This window comes from Gallus gallus, chromosome 2, assembly GCF_016699485.2.
Source record: "Gallus gallus isolate bGalGal1 chromosome 2, bGalGal1.mat.broiler.GRCg7b, whole genome shotgun sequence".
NCBI classification, from domain to species: Eukaryota; Metazoa; Chordata; class Aves; order Galliformes; family Phasianidae; genus Gallus; species Gallus gallus.
Genome location: NC_052533.1, coordinates 9,760,126 through 9,778,663, shown reverse-complemented (window position 1 = coordinate 9,778,663; position 18,538 = coordinate 9,760,126). Strand labels below are relative to the sequence as shown.

Here is an 18,538-nt window from a genome sequence, read left to right as displayed (position 1 = left end):
TTGTACAGTGAGGATGGCATTCATTCATCTAACTAAAGGTAGGTTTGCATTTGAGCTAGTCACCATAGTCCATGGAGAATTACTTTTGTCAGTATGACCTAGATAGAAATTCATCTCTTTCTGCAGGTAGATAGAGAAAATAGATCAGAAGAACAGCATCCCATAGTAGCTTTTAGCCTGTAAAAAGACTCTGGATGGACTAGTTTAGCTGTGAGTACCTACCCTCTTGATGACTGAAATTAGGTGAGATGAATGCCATATATCAAGCCTGAATATGATTTCCTTATTTTCAAGTATTCTCTACTGAAAGTTTAGGACTTATGTGACAATATTTTCCTTATTCTACTGTCAAGTGACATCAAGAGACCAGTAAATTTTCTAGATTTCTGGGAGTGTGGGAAAAGACAAATCCTAAGCTCTGCTATATCAGATATTGGCTTTCCTGTTTATATTACGTCAGTGAAGAACCACATAACTCAGGTCTGCAAAAACTTCATTCTGCCTCAGGGGAAGCTGGATGCTTTATGCACAACCACTAAAGATATAGATGACTTCGCAAGTTCATTATATGACATATCTACCTGATTACTTACGTGAGATTACCATGCATCAAGACTGGCTTTCTAAATGACCTGTGAGGAAGCAGTAGACAGCAAGCCTTCATCCATCTGGGCTTTACACCAACACCTATCATAAAGGTATTTGAGCACCACAGTTGACCCACTGCTTTCCTCCCCAGTCCCTCCACTCAAGTTTCTGGGATGGGGCAGTCCACTTCCCATTGCTGACTGTCTCAAGGCAGAGCATCCTTAGGTCTTTTTGGCAATGGACAAGAATTTCTTCAGAGGATGCAGCAGCTATAGGACAGCTACAAGCTGGATCTGTCCAATAACGCAGAGTGATCCAGGTGTACTGATGAAAGGATCTGATTTCTTATGTGTATCCTTTTACCTTTGCAGCTAGTTTTGCTAAGAATAGAGGTATACAGAACTGTATAGCAAAAGAGTTTGGAAGTTACCATCTACTGACAGTTGGCCACAGATTTTTAGGCTTCAGTCATCTCAATCTTATTTTGTCTTTGCTGTTCAATTCATTATTGTTTTTTAATCTGAAGTGTTTAAACCCCCAGCATTGCTCATGTGTTGATGAAAAACAACCAGTTACTGGTACTTGAATCTGAATGAGAAGTTGATACAGAGCCTTTCCCATCACTTAGGTCACAGTAAGAGCAGTAGCCCTGGGTTATACTCCCTCCTTTGGCTTCCAGCCAATGCCAGTTTAACGCTTTAGTGTTACTTTTCAAAACAGTCAGCCTAAGACTCAGACCCCTCAAGTTCATTAAGAATGAAGTTCCTATATTTCAGTCTATTAAATTAGCACTGTCCCATCAGAATATCCCAGAGCGTGAGAGTAGCATCTGAGAGCTGGAAGTAAAGCATTTACAGCTAGAAGGTGCAAAGAAACTTCCAGACTTGTTGAATAAGGTGGCTTGATCCTGTCTGAGAAACATGGTGCTCTGAAAGGTCTTTTTCAGCAAATGAAAGGCATTCCAAGTCTTAAAACTCTGACAGCCTTCCCCCTCAAAGGCAAAACAAACAGAAAACTTAAATGGCTTTGGTTAATTGGCATGGTTTCTTCAAAATTAATCTACTGTTCCCAGACCTGACCCTGATCCAAAATGGGATACAGACAATTGTGAAGGTTATGCGACTTTGTTATTGTCATTCAATTTATTTGAATCATGTTCAAAACTACAATGATTCATGGAGTTTCAATATTCCAGATGGATAAATTATAAGAAATGAATGACGTGTAGCTAATTAGCACAGTAATTTTCAGTAGTGTGTCTTTGGAAATTGCTTGTAAGTACTACTTTAAAATAGTTCTACCACATCCGCTCTATTTGACAATGCTGAGGGCACGGATTTTGCCTCTGTCTGTCACAAGATGGCACTGTGAGAACACGCACTGTACTTGCATACTCTGCTTGCTTTGCCACAAAAGACTGCCATAAACTCACCTATATATATATTCTTCAGATCCTGACAGTCTCACTGCTGTCTCCCTGAGGGGGTTTTGACCGTGAATGAGCATTCTGGCTGCCAGCAGGCCGCTGTCTAAGGCCTCTCTTAGAATCATAGTACCATAAAATGGCCTGGGTTGAAAAGGACCACAGTGATCACCAAGTTTCAACCCCCCTGCTATGTGCAGGGTCGCCAACCACCAGGCCAGGCTGCCCAGAGCCACATCCAGCCTGGCCTTGAATGCCTCCAGGGATGGGGCATCTACAACCTCCTCGGGCAACCTGTTCCAGTGCATCACCACCCTTGGAGTGAATGCTGGAACCGGAGCAAACGTGCAGAGCTGTGGTCTGTGTTCATATCATGTCCGATCACCTATGAGATTGACATATGTCAGTGATTGTACATGGAGCCTATTTGAAATTCAGTGTTTCTGCAATCAACCTGGAGTTCTGGAATCAATCTGGCACATCATCTCACATTTCTTGAGCCAGAGCTGTTAGAAAGTGCACTGGAGAGGACAGTCTGTTTGCTGTGTAGAATTCTCTTCATTTCATGTTACAGATGGCCATGACACAGGCTGCCTTAGTATCATGAGCCTGCTGGTGAGTTGTAAAAGATGCAGATGGAGTGGGCATGGCCAAGAGTAAAGTCTGTGGCAATCCCCATGCTGCACAGGGCATTACTGCTGTGTCTCTACAGTCTGTTCTGGTGGTGGTTTGAGACCCTCCTGCTACATCAGACACCCTATTAGGAGATGTTTAAAAGCAGTGATAGATATCATCACATGCTACTTCCTGATCATCTACCAGCATGATGCTTTGTCAAAGCCACTCAAACCACTTGGGTCTCTCCTCCCCATCTCCCCACCCCTGAGCAGCTGCCTTGCAGGAATTTACACCTGCATCTCCTATGCTGACTGGATTGGCAACAGTAAGTGGCACAAACAAGGACAACCTTCGGGAGGTAGGAAGCTGCTGAAACACCTGAGAGAGAATACAAGAAGGCCTCCCAATTCATTGCTTGATTGATTCACTGTGTTTTATCTTGAGACTGTCTCACATGATCTGGACCTGTCCTTACCCCTTGCTTGCCCAGGCTCCCTTATCTTCAGCCCTCCCTTTTGGACTGCCAGCTTCTTGGTGTCTGCTTGTGATGCTTTGCTGTGGTTTTATGGCACAGGATGATGGGTGTCCTCAGAAATTTGCAGCACAGGGACAGGAGAAGGTGCGTAAAGGGGTTGTGCAGAGAACCAGGGGACCATACAACTGCCACTCCACCACAACAGTCACATAAAAATCATAGAATCATTAAAGTTGGAAGAGACCTCTAAGATCATCCAATCCAGCCATACACCTAGCAATACTTTTCACTAGTTCCTCACTACCTTTACAATCAACAAATATACAATCAGCAAAGTGACACAGTTAGGCCGGTATCTTACAGACTGTAACAAGAAGGATTGTCACAGTGGAAAATGATAATTGAAATTAAATGAAATGCTCACCCATGTTGTAGCCTCACAGAAAAACTCCAAAGGGAACAATCTCCAAAAAGAGATCCTTCTGCAGTGGCAGTCAGCCCTTAAATGGGGTCTGGGAGAGGTGCAGCCAGGCTCCACCCCTTCCAGTCACACAGGTGAATTGCCTTCACCTGTGCTCCTGCAACTGACTCAGTGCTCACCTCAGGTGATCAATCAGTGGTTCAGGCTGTGATTCAACAGTTCCCATGCAGTACCGCATCGAACCTTTTCTTATCTGACTCCTCCCTGTGCAGCCCATTCCAGTGCCCAACCACTCTTTTTGAAGTTTTTCCTAATATCCAACCTGAACCTCCCCTGGTACAACTTGAGGCCAATTCCCTCTCATCCTATTGCTGTTACCCAGGAGAAGAGGCTGACCCCTGCCTCTCCACAACCTCTTTTCAGGTAGTTGTACAGGACAGTAAGGTCTCCTCTGAGCCTCCTTTTTTGCACTGCTGGTGTGCGGGTTGTGGCTGTTGTTACTATGAAAACACAGGAAATATTTATTTCCCCACCTTCTTTCTGCCAGCTTGCAGACGATACCAGGCAACACGTTCTGTGATAGGAAAAGGATGGGGAGCTTCCACACAAGCTGCCCTGCTAGACAGAGACACAGCTTTTGTTTGTTATGCAGTGTTTGTTGCCTACATCTGCCTGTGACTGACAGAGACCAAAGCTGTGATGCCATTTGTACAGCTGTCATTAAGCAGAGCCTGAGACTCCCACACTAAAGAGGCTCTCATCCCTTGCACGTGTATTGATGTGAGTGGGGAGGAAAGGAATGGGTCCGTGTGGTTCTGGATACCTCTTCCAACATCAGGATGCTGTGGCTCTTTTGATATCACTTGTCTGACTGTCTCTCACTGACCCTTAAGCGCAGCCTGAATACTTAGCTGTGTTTCCCTGAGTCCTCAGTCAAATGCAGTGCAGGCTGCCATAAGGTCTCCCCTCAGCCTCCTCTGTTCTGAGATGAACAAAAAGGGATCTCAGGTCCACTTTGGAGGCAGCAAAGAGTTATAGATGTGTTTCTAGATCCCAGTTTGGCAGCCCTGACTTTCATAAAGGCCACTTTTAAATGTCTTGAATTACCTTGAATCCAGAGGCATTGAGGATGGCTTTTAAACAGCTTGGAGCTGCAGCCACGTTCAGTGATGCTGATCTGTTGTGTTGTCCTATGGCAAGTGCCATCCTCTGGTGTCCCAGGGGCAGCCTCCTCATCTGGGAGATGGAGGGAATTTCCTCAAAGTCCTCCATGAGAGACAGAGCTTCACAGAATAACTCTGCCCGTGTTTAACGATGACTGTGAATTTCTCTGGCCCAAAGCATCCAGCATCCTGCTCTGCAGCTCACTGGGATGCCTGTATGTCAGGAACAGTGGGACCTTTGTGATGGTGCCAGGGGAATGTGATGGCCGTGTGTGAATACGTTCTCACTGCATCACAGAGCAGATTATTTTGTCACCAGCACAGAGGTTTCCTCTCAGGGGAAGCTCAATATTCAACTACATTACAAAGCGTTGTTAACAATGACTCCAGTCCAAGGGAAAGAAGAGTGGTGAGTCAAACCGATAGCACAGCTCCATCGTAACACTGGGTGTACTTGTGCAGGCAATTTATCTCATTTGAGACAGAAAGGACATTCTGTTTGTTTAATTTCCCACTCTTCCCTTGACTAATTAAGCCATTAATAACCCAGAATTTTACATTCTACAGATTTATAAGACACTTTCATCACATCTGTTCCATGAGTTAAGTATTTGCTTTTTTTTTTTTTTCAAGTGATTTTGCTTTAGTAATGGCCAGGCTCAGCTGGGACAGGCAGTGCTGGGACTGGTATTTCTGGACTCTCACTCCATGAGTGTTTGACTTTAAAGCAGTATTACTTTTCTGAACCCCATGGATATAATTTAATCATCTTATTTCTCTCATGATTTCGTATGTCAGGTAAACATACACTTTATACAACTTAATGTTTCTTATGTACTACCAACACATAACAGAAGTGGTGAGCTATGAGGGTGGAATTACAGAAAATTCCAGGTTGGAAAAGATCTCTGGAGATCATCTCATCCAACCACCAGCCGAAAGCCAAGCCATAGATGATCCTTTCCAGAGCACTGCTTAGCCAAGTAATATTTCTGCAAAGGAGATTCCACCTCTCCTCTTGGCTGCCTAAACTGGTGCGTAATTCTTCTCAGAATTAGAAGGGCTGGCTTCTCTGAAGCTACCTGTACAGTATTGGGAGGGGATGGCAAGGTTAAAGATCAATTTCTGAGGCAGGTGGATATCTGCCAGCTCCAATTTCTGCGTGCCTGTGCGCACCCTGATAGCTCTCTATAGTGATCACATTAAATGCTCTGTGCTTCACACATTTTTTATGAATCCATTACATTTTGGGAAGATGCATTTAAGAGGATATTCAAAATGCCTGAAATTGACAAGCTCAAAGCCCACACCTATTGATGGGAGCTGAACCTGAATAAAAATCTGCACCTTTTTAAGTCTGAATGTCTATCACAGTTTCAAAAGAGCTTGACGTTGGAATCCCTCCTCTCTCTCTCTGAGGTTTGAAATCCTAGCATGATTTGTAAACAGTGTGGAATGTTTTCATTGTGAGCGCTTTTAATTGCATTTAGTTATCCTGTCAATGCTGGCTTTACTTGTTTGAATGCCTACAATATATCACTGAGATCAGTAGCTAATCACAAAAAATAAATCAGATCCTAACTGCTTACCTTTTTTCTGTGTTCCCCTACTTTCAGTGGGAAATTGCTGTCACTAAGCTAGTTATGCTTCTGAAGCCCCTTCTCACTGATTAGCTGTACTTAATTCTTCTTACAGCCCTTTTCAAGTAAAGAGTCACAGAAAATCAATAATGCTCTTGAATAATATATATTTCTTTCATAATTCTCTCTTCCCCCCCCGACCTTCTTTGAACTGGTGTCATAAGGAGAAAGCATCCTTGCTGCAATCTTGGAGCTCTCCAATAGAGGCAGGAGTGATACCATCAGATTTTCCAAGAAGCTTTCATTGTGGCCATTTGTCACTGTCAGATCTTCGAGCTGAGAGCAAAAATATAGAAAACAAAGGCTTTATCAGTTCTCCAAGTAGGATTAAAAGGAACCCAAACAGAAAGAGAAAATAGCAGAAAAAGAAAAACATATCATTTTCCTTTCACACGCTGAAACTTTCTCTAAGTTCGGAGCCAAGTTGAGAATACTTTCCGTCGAGAAAAAGGATAAAAAACAGGATGAAAAATAAAATACACGCTGAATCTTTTTTTCCCTGAAAATGTCCAATCCAGTTTTTTGGTAGTGATATTATGAGGTTTGTAGATGACATTAAATTAATTTCCACACTGTTTGAAAGATGCTACGAAGGAGAGCGTTCATTTCAGGGAGAAGCTGGGAAAGTAGCAAGCAGCAGTTGGTCCCCAGTACTATTCCTGAACATTCTGTTTTTTCAGAGCTTTTATAGCCTTAAGGCAAAATATCCAACTAACCCCAAACTTAGAGAAAGCATTGCTATGACATGAGCAATTTAGTTCTACAGTTTAATGCCTGCAAATACTCACATCACATTATATTTAGGGTAGTATGGTTAGGTTGCAGTTGGACTTGATGATCTTTAAGGTCTTTTCCAACCTGAGCAATTCCATGATTCAATGATAACCTTGAAGCCAAACCAGGCCTAAGAACACAACATTCTCTGTATATAAGAGTCCTGAGTGCCAGGCTTCTTGCTGGGAGGGAGGACTCAGAAGTGTTTCATAAAAACCTAATATGGGTGAGAAGTCTTTTTATTCCTCAGTTGTTTGCAACACAAGTCTTGCTTGTGGGGAACACTCAGTGAAAGTTCCGTGCTGCACAAAGACCACACTCCAAGTACTCAGGATGTTTATTGTCATTGAATTTCATGTACAAATCTGACTAGGTGCTTCCCTTGTTAATTGTCAGCATGCAGCTACTGTATTATGGGTGAAATTCTCACCTTTACTCACTTTTTCTAAGATTCAGAGATGCTAACGTGGGCAGGCAGGATTTACATTTGGGAGGATAAAGACAACCTTCAAATTTTCACACAGCTCCAAGAATAGATTGTGTTTTTTTTTCCTGCTGGAAGCTGTCTTTGCTGAAGAAACTCTGCAACTGAGTCCAGAAAAATACAGCAACCCTTAATGCCACTTAGTTCATGTGAAGTAAAATCTATGGCTCAGATTCATTTGTTTTGCTTGCTACATTTTCAAAGGACATTCACAGAATCATAGAATGGCTTGGGTTGGAAAGGTCCACAGAGGTCATCGAGTTCCAGTCCCCTGCTGTGATCGAGGTTGCTAACCACTGAATCAGACAGCAGATGAGGCTGCCCAGGACCCCATCCAGCCTGGGCGCAAACACCTGCATTTTGATATAGTCTCACTGGTGAAAATAGAAAGTACCATTGCAGGAACCAATAGCTTGTAAGTAGGTATATTTTGTTTTATGAAGACTGTAGATGTAAGCTGTAGCCACAGAGACCAGACCAGTTTAAGTTCTAAGCAGTAACTGGTTAAATACTTCCTTTTTTTGCAGATATCCCTCAGTCAACAGGGTTGAAATTCTGGCCTTGCTGAAATCGACGACAAAACTATTAACATCCATGGGGCCAGAATGTAGCTTGAAGAATCTTTCTCAAACCAGAAAAGTCCTTCTATGTTCAAGAAACTTTTAGACTGTGACCAGCTATGTGGCAGACTTCTGTTAACTCTGGGGTGATTTACAGCAACAAAAATGTCTGCAAGATGCGCTTTGCTGAAGCGTGCAGCAGGAGTGCTCAGCATGCAGGAGTGCCATTCATTGTAGTCAGACACACTCTTTGAAATCATATGCTCCCAGCAGATTAGTAAGAGTTTTAATCTCAAAAGACAAATCTGCCCCACCATTGAATTCATGGAGAGCTGCATTCCTCACGCATGAGTACATGAAAACCTTGTCGTCCCGGCTGCACTGCTAAGGACTTCACAGGGCAATGTGTGTGTCCTCCTCACAAAGACATTGTGCCAAACCAAAGCTTTCATTTTTTCTCAATTCAGAATAAAATTATCAGGGTTTTGGTCCTGCACAGGCACACTTGTCCAGCAAGAGTAGACAAGAACCAGAAACTTTTAGGGGCAGAAAGTGGCAATAGCAGATAATCACTGTTGAGATAAAAATTCTCAGCAACGCTCAACTCGCAGGAGAATAAACTGGAAGTTTTGATAAACAGCCCTCGCTCTGCCTTGATGTCTGCCCACACAAAGCCACTGTTTTCTGTAAAACATTTTGCCCTTGTTTGCTTCTATGTAAATTTGAGATCACTTGGTAGAAATGCAACACCATAGGGAGATATGAACACTCATGGAATTAGTGAATGCTTGAAAAGGTAAAATTCCTATCCTTGCTGCAGTGATTATGAATACCAGATTTTTTGTCGTGTTTTTCTCTCTCCATCCCTCTCTTTTTTTGTTGTATATATAGCCAGTGATATTAATGGCACTCTCGTGTCAGACTTATTTTTCTAAATGAATACTAAGAATGTTTAAGAGTTCACATAATCCATCTCTAGAAAGGATATTTAGCTAATCTTTCTCATTTAATATACACACAAAAAACTAGACAGGTTTTCACCCATAAACCTCCGTGGCATAAAATGAACAACAGCAACTTTGCCAGCAGTCCATTTTTATAAATATTCTTCTCAAACTTTTTAGACACGTTCTTTTTCTGGAACTTTAATATTCTGGAGGTGATAAGCTTACACCTTGGAAGCAGCTGACAGTTTGTAAACACAAGTGATGATGACTGCAGAAGCCAAAATATTTCTTGTCGTAATACATCAGGTCAACTCATAAGATGATCTTGTTTGTTTGCATTTCAATGAGTTGCTAGTTGAGTGATTTACACCAGCTGTTTCAAAAAGCAGGATACAAGCGATGTCCCGTGTAATGATGAGCTGATGCTGGTTAAAACATGGCCTTAGTGATACGTGCTTATTTGCTCACTTCTTCCACTTTTATTTTGGTGGAAAGATGTTCAGTTAATTTTTTTTCTTTTGGTTTCTTTATGATTCTTCTCTTGCTGGCTTGGCCCAGTGCAAAGAAGATAGTTTATAAGAGTATATAGAAAGAGCTATTTTTGTGGTATTACTGCCCTGCTAGCCCTCATTATCATTATGTCTCTTGAGAAATAAGTGGTTCTAATAGTCCTGGGCTTTTCCTATCCATGCTGCTTCTTCAGAAGATAATTGCTGTCTATTTCAAACCTTTTCCCTGGCAGAGTAAGGAACGGTCATGTCCTGTCTCCTCTCTTGCCTCTCTCCCCACCATGCATTCATTTCTCTACAAAAAATCTAATATAGCTCATCTCTGCTTCTCACTGCGGGCTTCCCTGGCAACAACAACAGCTGAAAAACTTGTGTTTTCCTTTTTTATATACATTTGCAGATCTGTGATAAGAAACAACAAAGTCAAAGGGTTCGAAAGTAAAAGTATAGAATGAATTAGATGTAAATCTATCCAATAGCAATGGTATTTCAAAGAGTGTGTCTCAGCACTGCTTGCTGCCGGGCAGTTCAGAGAGAGCAGGAGAATACCTACGCATTTGGGCTCTCACGCTCTTTGACCTCCGACTACAGTCTATCAAGTATTTTAAAACACTTATTATACCTCTAATTATATTTCCATAAAATATAGAAATATTTTCTTTGGGAAGACCAAAGCCTTATAAACACACCAGGAAGAGCAACGTACAGCAAACAATAACACATATGCTCTGATCCTTCACTTGTTCCGTCCTGGTCCTCAGCAAGTCCTACAGTTGTGTGACAGAAAGGAGCACTCACGTCGCACAGGGAGGAAACAGCTGGTCTCTGGATTACCAGCGGGTAAACACATGTGTCTTGAATTATTGTTCTGGAGCACATGGGACGTGGAAAAAGAGCCTGGATTTGTCCCCGAGCATGGGATCTACTACGACCTCCTGGTATGAAGAATCTAAACTTGTAGCCAGAACATTTGATGTTTTCCATCACTGTGGCTGATGCAGATGTATTCTTTGCTCTTTAATGAACCCCATAAAAAGTCATTTGAGTCCTAGATGTTTACTTTGTCTTGATAAAAAATAAGCAAGCAATGCACACACAAATGAAATGGGCCATTTAAATGGGATGGAAGTTAAAAGCAGCAGTACGTCTGCATCATCTGAAAAACAGGGAAATTCAGATCAGAGTATAAATGTTATGACTTAGACTCTTCTTTCAGATAAATAATGCATTTAGCAGCTGTGTTCATTTTTGTACTTGTCCACATGGATTGCAAGTTTAGGGTGCTGAATTATTTGATTAACACACAGATGGTAAACATGAATAAGAGTATGCAATAAAATCTTACCGTAAATGTAAAATCCACCATTAAAAATCCTAGTAAAGCTGTATGCAGATTCAGAACTGATGTATTATTATGTCTGACCAACAAAGGGCATGCAAATCCAGGCATCGGAAATAAAATAAAACAAGCAGAGTCTCAGAGTTACAAATTTGTATGTTATGACATATGCAAAGGATGTATATTATATTTCAGCATGTGTAATACCTTAACACTGCCTCCACAGTATTGCTGCTGCCAAGTTTGTTCTGAGCCAAAATATCTACAGATAGAAACAGAAATACTGTATACATAGACAAAGGCATTGATATCTGGAAGATGAAGCAAAATGCTTCAAGAAAAGCCAAATCAAAGATACCGTATTTTTTGAACAGAATTATTCAGTACCTTGATAAAATAAGAGCAAGCTGGATAGATGAAGATATGACCCAGTAAGGAAGCATTATTCTTAACACCAGTAATGTGTAGAGCTTTCTAAAGGCAAAGCTGAGATAATACACACATTTTCAAAAGCATTTCAGGATTTTTGAAAATTGTGTCCTGGATAGTCAGAATTTATCCCTTCCATTACAGATAAAGTAAAAAAAAATCCATCAGTTTGAAGATTTGTACCCTGACACAAGGATTTGTATTCTGGCCATCCAATAGTCTTAGCCTATCTGGTTCATCCCATTTGCAGAACCTACAATTTTGTGGACTCTGATGTGCTCTTTCTGATAGACAGACACAGAAGGTAAGGTTTAGAAGTTTGTTTTCCTATAATTGAAGGTAGTTACGACATTTTTGTTGATTTAATGTGCTGCTCTTGGCTCTCAGCTGACTTATTTTCATACTACAAATTGTTGTGATGAAATCAGTCGATCACTGGTAAGTTGGGTACCCACCGTGACGAGTGTTAATCTTTCGCTATAGCATATGACTGCTTGTTTCTTTGCTTCTGCAGACAGTTTCTCTTACAAGTCATAGTTTTCTCTTGTCCAAAGGAATACATAGGCAATTTTGAAAAGCAAAATGTGAAGCTTAGCAAAGCCTTGTTCCAGAAGAGCATCTTTAAGCTACACTTCTGGGTCCTTGGTCCCTGCTACCATGGTTTAAGAGAATGTCCAGCAGATTCTCAGCTGCCTTTTAAGAATACAGCCTGCATTTCCCAAGCCTTTCCAGAATGCTGAAAATACAGTCTTTTTTGATAGCTACAGGTACTACAATATTTATTGTTCAAGTGAAAATGAAGAATTACTGAAGAATTACTTACAGCACTGAAAATGCAAAATACAGAACAAGGAAAAAGGCTAACTACTTAATGGACTTACCCTTAGGGAAGGGTAACTGTCTTCTCTTGTGAGGTTCAACAGCAGGGGTGTTGCGGATTTGAACTACTTCACAACCACTTTTCCTAACACGGCAGCATGAAGGTGTTAGCTTTCCTTTTCTTTTCTTTTTGAAAATAAATTGTGGTTGCTAAACTTCTGGTAGGATGTTCCCTCAGCTAGGAGTAATTCCTTGTGACAACTATAGCTTTTGTCTATCTTTTGGGAATGGTGAGGTGACGCTGGGATGCTAAGTCAAGTAGTTGCTTGAAATTTAAGAACACCTTGAAATGAAAAATGAACAGCCACGGTTAGAAAAAAACAGTGGTATTTAGTTCTTGGCTACTTGGGGTAATACAATTCCATATCCATTTCTAGTGGCATATGCTAACTTGTCTTCTTGTTTTAAGCTGTTTTCATTAGATGAAATAGAGTGTGTCAGGCCTTAAAGCTTCTAGATAATAGGACATGGCAGTTTGTCATTTAGGACAGAAATAACTACTGCTTCACAGTCAGAATTCATTACTGTCAGAGTAGATCCTGGTTTTAGTTACCATGTACACAGCTGACAACATGCTATATCCTCTGCATTTGAGAAGACTTGCATGTATTTGATAAATACACTGCAGGTAAGGACTTCACAGTCCTATGGGAGTTACTACCTTGGGTGAAAGGCATGAAAACTCTGACATGAAATTCATGACTGAGGGCAGAAACATTCATAGTTGACAGTCTAGAGTCAGATGGGATAATTTTTAATTCTGTATGGCTAGTGAGATGGCTCAGGTTGTTGTTCTTCCAGGTATTTAATGAACTTGGTTGTCTTCAAATATACCTCTGAACTGGTATATAAAATTGGATTTAGAGATACCTGGTGATTTTCAGATAACGGAGATGACCTCAAATGACCTATGCCAATATGTTTCAAATGTATTATCAGTGGAACTGAAAATACCAAAGCAACAATTGGAATTGTGGAAAGCATGTGTTAATTTATTTTTGCCAACCGAATTTGTGAATACAGTGTACAAGTCTAATACACATTGACATCCAGGCCCAGAACAGGAGCCCACAGATATGTCACCATCACGTTATGAGGAACAAAACATGCTTGTTGAGATCGATGAGAAATTTTCTCATTAGTGTATTATATTGAAAGACGACTACTAATAGTCTTTTGCTCTGCATGAGCTGTCAGAAGTTTCCATAGCTCTGGGAACTGGAGAAATAATAATAATAATAATAATAATAATAATAATAATAATAATGGAGCACTAGCAGGTTTCACTTATTCATTCAGTCCTGGAAGGAGGAGATCTGCAGAACAGCTTCTCTGCAATCTATTGGCATCATGGAAAATAAAACTTGAGTAAGAGTAATGAAGGGGGTATCAGGCCTAGTAACCAAAGGAGGATAATGAAATTCACGAGCTGGCCAAACTCAAGATTAACTCCTACAGACAAGGACAAATCACTCAAGGTGGGAACAAGAGGCTGCCCACAGTCGTTCTTGTCCAAAATCCACAAAAGGCTTTAGTAACTGATGCTTCAGAGATCCTTGGATATCTTGGGTGCTAATGTTTTGGCCTGAAGAGTCAGGCATTTCAGTATTTGCAAATATAGTCCCCTGGGCAAAAACATGCCTTGTTCATTGCTGTGATTCATAATCATTTTGTTGATTCCACAAATCAAGGAGAAAGATGAGATGCCAGCCTTCCTCCACATAGTGTGGAAGCCCACCCAAATCACCACCTTTCAGGGGAGGCTTCATAACACAGCTTTCCCCTTAAAATTGAGCTGTGTGTAATCTCAAACACAAGAAATGCAGGGAATGTATGGCATTGTGGTTTCTTTTGCAATAGTTATTTTTGTGTTTCTTAGTCACCATATTTTTTTAATGTAATACTAATTGCATGTAAAATGCATGAGCTAAGGTGCTGGCAATGAGTAGAGCCAAGTGTTCTCTCTCAGATGAGGCCGCTCCTGGCTTTCTATTGAGCTTTACATTCTGCTAAGAAGAATTAATTAACACTTATTAATATTTCTTTGTCTCATCAGACTGAGATGAAGTTACAACCTTAGTTAGAAAACATGCAGTAGACCGAGCATCATTTATTTCTAAAACAGGCAAAGCATTTTCGCTAAGCAAACCTTGGCAGAAGTTACAATCCCTCTTTAACATTCCACTTATTTGGCAGAACAAGATGATGAACAGATGTAAAACTTATCAGTTTGTGAAAGTTCTTTAAAAATACATATAATAATACTTCTTCTATGTATTTGTACGTATTGTAAGGTACGCATGGAACAGTTTTGCTTTTCCTTTCCATTTGACTGGATTTCTAACATCATGTAGGTTTTGATGAGTTTACAAAGGCTTCTGGTAACATCTTTTCAAAATGGTGTGTTCCTAAAAAAAGTCTTCCCAAGTTTCTGGTCATCCCAGTTAAATTACAAGACATGGTCTCATACTAACAATCTTATTTTTGCATTGTCAAAAACAATTCTTATTTCTGCTACACATTCCTAGGCCTCCGAGAAGCCTAATTTTTTCCTAGTTACACTTCCCCAGCCGAAGCAGTCTTTGCATTCTCTATACCTCTTTCCTCCTGATTTCTTTCAAGCATCTACCTCCAAGCCACATTTGTGGAACGCCCTCTGGGGGCCCTTATTCTCCTCAGTCACTGAACATGGCCTTTAGAAAGGCTTGACTCTTCCCGTTGACTGTGCACAGCAGCCTCTGGCTCTCTCAAATCATCTTCTGACACCGGCCACATAATTTTGGGGCTCTGCAAGGCCTAAATGGGAAGCACACAAGATTCAGAGTCTCCTCATCCTTAATATTTGTAAGTTAGTAATAACTTGCCTGTGTAATTCTAAGGGATGTTGAGAAGTTAACCTTCATAACATTAATGCATAAATGTTTGCAGATATGTAAGAACAGATCCGGAGAGCTCTGCTACTTACCACGAGAATTTTGTGACCAATTAGTTAGCATTAAGATGTGTGTTAATTATATTGAACAATTCAGGCTGTGGAAAGCAGTCTCTACAAGGGAGGGAGCTATGAACGCCAATTGTATGTACCACCTTGAATAAAAGTTGCATAATTTCTGCTATTCAGGCATGCAGAGAAGGTGGAAAAATCTGGGCATGGAGTGTTTACTACTGGAACAAAACACTCCAACAAGAAATTTGCTTGTATAGAAGCGAGGTCAGTGTACTTTTTCATGGTTTATACTTGGCTGAAGCAAGTAAGCAGAAGCCATTTCGTCCTGAGCAATGCACATATATCTCTGTGATTCTGGTGTCATTTTTTGCTTTGTAACTATGCAGAAGATTTAGTTATGTGGGAAGCTATGAGAAAAAACAGCTGTCTGGCACACATGGTAGCTTATCTTAAAGTGGGAGAATCAAAGTGAAACTTGCACTGTTTGACACTCTGATGTATTAAGCCTGCTGCTATCCAGATGTAAAAAAGATATTTATAGATTAACTGGTGTTAAAGAAAATATTAACTATTTACAAACTTGGGACACATTCAGGGTGGAAAAAAAAAACCCACAGAACTTCTGTAGCCTGTTTCTAAGCCATTATTTTATCCTTTGTTTAATGAAAAGACATAAGTTTACCTTTTCCTCTTTTGTTATTTTCAATAGAAAGACAAAATATGCACTTGCCCAGAGTACTAACATTTATGTGAGGGTGAAACTCTCATGCACTGACTCCTCAAACGAGGGATTTAAAAGGCCCCATGCACCAATGTCGTGTAACACTCCCTCAGCATTATCCAAAGAACGGATCAGCTTTTCGCCCTGCTAGTTATGGGGAAAACTGTAGCAACTTGAATGCCATCGTATAGGGATTCTTGAGGGGTGGAGAGTTTAAAATAATTTTTTAATATATAACATCTTAATAAAATGTTATTATCTTTTTTATTTGCCCAGGGGAACCCGGAGGTGCAGGCATCTACTTATTGCGCCGTATGGATGCATTTTGATAATAACCACACGAGGGCAGAAAAGAACAGACATCTGCGGACAGCCAGACGGCAGCCTGATTTAAGAGAAGCGTCAAGTTCTGATATTTTTGTAAGGGATTTGAATGGATAAATATATTTATCCATTCAAACGCACACACATCTGGAATTGTTTAAATATAAATATATCGATAGAACACATGTACACAGTGAATATATATTTATAGTGTGCATTTGTAAATATGTATTTCTGGCAAGTATGAGGAAAATCGGTTTGGTTTTAATTTTGGATTGGCCTTAGTAAGGATCTGAGAATAACAGAGGCATAAAAACAACTGAACCATATTTCCCTCTCATTAACATAAGCTGACAGTGCTTTCTTCAGTCTTTACCACTGTACAGGTAGGAGGCTGCGATTAAGCAAGACAAGGATCAAACTCTGAAATGGGGAGACCCATACAATCATAAGGGTTTCCATGATCAGGGACACCCCCATTTTACGAGCTTCAGATGTCCTGTACTGAGCAACTGGAAGAAGCGAGTTTTGGTCATATAAAGCACAAGTCAAAAAAATGAACTTTGTTATTACTAATCTACACAGTTACACTGAATATATGGTGCATACCAGTGTTTAAAATCTCCCAGCCTCACTAAATCAAAGTGATCTCAGATATGCAATATATTTTTATAGGCAGCCTTGTAAAAATTATTTGTCATGCTTGTATGTCTGGAATGTGTCAACAACACTGCAGGCACTGAACCAGCTGATAGTAATTACTGGGGGGGGGGAGAAGAAAAGAAAAAGAATTAGGAGCAAAATTAACAACTGAATTATATGAGGAAAATTAAAAGAAGCTTAATTGAGCAGAAGACTGAAAGCCACTTCCCCAGAAATCCTATCCCAGCTTGCCATCTTATTCCTTGTACAGTGCCAAATAAACCTAACGTTTCTGTTTCTCGTTGTTTCGAGGATTAATTAGTGGCACAACAATTGGGAAACAAATAAAATAACAGAAAATGCCAAGCATTGTTATCGTGAGCTTGAAGGTCCCTGATCTGATGTGGGTGCACAAGTGAATGGCCTCTGCATTGCAAACTACGTAGAAGCAATACTTTAAAGGTGGTTGATTTCTGCTTACCATTACATACTTAAAATGAGGAGAAAATAATTGTAATTAAAGTTTAAATTATGTTATGATGAAATTCAAGACACAACTTGTGCTGGTTAAGCACCTCCTACCTTCTATTGCTCTGTGGGGCACACTTCATAGCTCGTTACTGCAGGACAGCTGCAACACAAACAGCAAGAGCCCACCAGTGCTACAGATGCTGCAGTACCTGTGAGTAACAACAGCTCTATCACAACAAATACTTAATTACACAACTGAAGGAGAGAGAACATGGTGCAAATATCAGCAACCTGATGCTAAGCTGTGTTTTCTTTAGTGCTTATTGCAAGCGAGAGTAACACAATATGTCGGTGCTCATTGGGCTGAGGGTCTGAGCCTCCGGCCTGGATGACACATTGCAGTACAGCACCCAGTACCTCTCCTCATCCCCTGGTTTAAGCATGATGGGGACCAACATTTCACACAGTCTAATAGTGACAGGATACATGAGAATGGCTTTAAACTGAAAGAGGGGAATCTTAAGTTACATGTTCAGGAGTTTTTTACTCAGAGGGAGGTGAGGCCCTGGCATAGGCTGTCCAGAGAAGCCACAGCTGCCCCATCCCTGCAGGCATTCAGAGGCCAGGCCAGATGGAGTCCTGAGCAGCCTGGCCTGCTGGGGCAGCCCTGCCCACAGCATGGAGTTGGGACTGGATGGTCTTTAAGGTCCCTTCCAACCCAAGCCATTGTGGGATTCTGCAGGGAGAAAAGCAGCACTCCTGGCATGCCCCAGTGACACCCAGAATGGGGCACTGGGATTGCAGGGGGTGCCCTCAGATGTCTGCACACAGAACCTAGATGTAGCCTGCACTACTCAAAGCAATCCAGCAGTTTGCTTTTCCCTTTTTTTTTCTTTTTTCCTCCATGGTTAGCTGCTCAGAAGAAATACAGCTGAAGCATGGTTTGTGCCAGCTTTGCTGGAGACAAGCAGCCCTGTGCAAGAGAAGCATTTCTTTCTCACCCTCTTATATTCTGCACTCACTTAAGGAGCAAACATACATACATCAGTATTGGGAACTTGTGTCTCAAGTGTTGACTTCTTTCTGAGCTCCTGACCTCACCTGGAGAGGAGGGAGTTGAGGACCACAGCAGAACACTGAACCTGCCAGGACCCAAATAGCCTTTAAGGGAAAGTAAGGGGAAA

At 41.0% G+C, this 18,538-nt stretch overlaps 1 long non-coding RNA gene across 1 annotated transcript; it reads left to right on the top strand.

Moving 5' to 3' along the window:
• Positions 1-4,964: 4,964 nt before the first annotated feature.
• On the top strand, positions 4,965-17,180 carry LOC121109566. Its single transcript, XR_005856933.2, has 4 exons — positions 4,965-5,097; positions 8,114-10,540; positions 11,515-11,674; positions 16,194-17,180. It is a non-coding gene; the product is annotated as an uncharacterized LOC121109566 (long non-coding RNA).
• Positions 17,181-18,538: the final 1,358 nt, after the last annotated feature.